The sequence below is a fragment of the Etheostoma spectabile genome, chromosome 7 (assembly GCF_008692095.1).
Source record: "Etheostoma spectabile isolate EspeVRDwgs_2016 chromosome 7, UIUC_Espe_1.0, whole genome shotgun sequence".
Classification (NCBI taxonomy): Eukaryota; Metazoa; Chordata; class Actinopteri; order Perciformes; family Percidae; genus Etheostoma; species Etheostoma spectabile.
In genome coordinates, this window is record NC_045739.1 from 12,526,490 (window position 1) to 12,528,312 (window position 1,823).

The window sequence follows — 1,823 nt, forward strand, 5'->3', positions numbered from 1 at the left end:
GTGCGTGCGTGCGTGCATGCGTGTGCGCGTGTGTGTGTGTGTCTTGGTGGGGGGGGACTATTTTTGTACATTTGTGCTTGTTAAATTGATGGGCGCTGTGGTCTCACGGTATGGTCTGTGGAATGATGTAAAGCTATGTCATTGGCTAAAGCCAGTGAATGTGATTCAATTTTATATGAATAGCACTTCTTGGGAGGTCGTGATGTTTTTCACTCGGTGAGATAAACACCATGTGTGCAATTTTCACAGCTTTCCATAAATTCAAACAGATACACAGAAATGAGACGTTCACACAGTTATAACAGCTATACATCCTTTCTTGTCAACTCAGATGCTCCTAAAGAATGAAACCGTGTCACTGCTGCAAGTGACATCCTGTTTGTTCAGAAAAGGCATAAAATCCAATGCATTTACTTTTGTCTCTTTAGTTTGAAAGTCGTACATTTGTCTAATATGGTCTTGTATATCAGCATAATGAGCCCCTGTCTCATCCAGAAGATAAAGCCTGACTGAAAGTCCACTGTGACCCCTCAGCTCACTCCACTGCACTTTACAGGCTTAGGAACAATCGTCCCATTGCTAGATAACAACGGCATCATCCCTCCAGGCTCATTTCATCATTGTCACTTCTCTTCGGTCTGGTTAAAGTTTCACTAGTCCTCTATTTTTTGCTCCTCGGTCTGCAAGAGAGGGGGAGAAGGAAAAGGAGGCTTGGTTAATCACAAAAGGAAAACAGAGGGTGATCGATTGATTAGTAAACAAATAGGCTGGATAGGCAGCGGCAGAGCAGAAGGGACCCAGTGAGCCGAGCTTCCTTATCTTCCACATGTGACATCTCCATCTGTCATACCTCATTATCAGAGCTGTATCAAGAGGTGTTGATGGAGCTGATGACCTGCCTGCTATCAAATCTCAAGCTGTTACATAACAAGGAGGAAGTTTGTAGCCTGAGATAGGGAACTCACAAAAGACAGAACGGTCAAAATCAGAGCAGCAGAGGAATTTATCCTAACCTTTAGTCTCTTAGTAAGGATCAGGCTCCAAAAATTCTGGATATAATAAAACTGCTTTGATTTCAATTTTATTTTATTTAGCACAAAACAAAAATACATTGTACGAAGATTTAAGTAAAAAGACATGCAAAGGAAACCCAGAAAACCCTCAAGGTGCTTGGCCCTGTATAGCATCTTTAAGTAGACCTCCTTGTCTAAATATTCACTTTTTTCTAACCCCCCACACCTCTAATTTAAAATGCAGGCTTTCTGTTAAAATGGTAATTCTCAAGCCCAAGCTGGGAAAACCCTGAGGGCATTGATATTTTTTTCAAACTTTTGAAAGCTGAATAGTCTTCATGATGAGTAAACTAAGGATAAGGAAGGTTTAAGGATACATGATGGCAGGTTTTTCATAGCCCGTGACCACAACAGGCTCGCATGTGAAGCCCTGGTCAACCTGTTTGAGAGAATATAATCTGTCTTTGCTGCCCGACGGACATAAGGTAGTGGTAGATGCTGCATGATGAAAGTGTTTGCAATTAGCATTTGCCCATTCCCAAATGTTTTGGTTTTGGTGGATGCATCAGCAACAGCCACATTCTCTTTTGGAGAGAATGACATGTCAAAAAAACAACATTAACGTCAGTATGATGACATAGCTCAGAAACTGGTCCGATTGCAGTACATTATTTATTATAATACATGTGAGTTCATCACTATCCTAAGCAAAAAAAAATGATTCTGCCTTTTAACTGCAGAAAAAGGCCACACCCCAGGCTATGGACTATGTCAAAGAGCAAAGGTACGCCTCTAATACATACCTAGGTG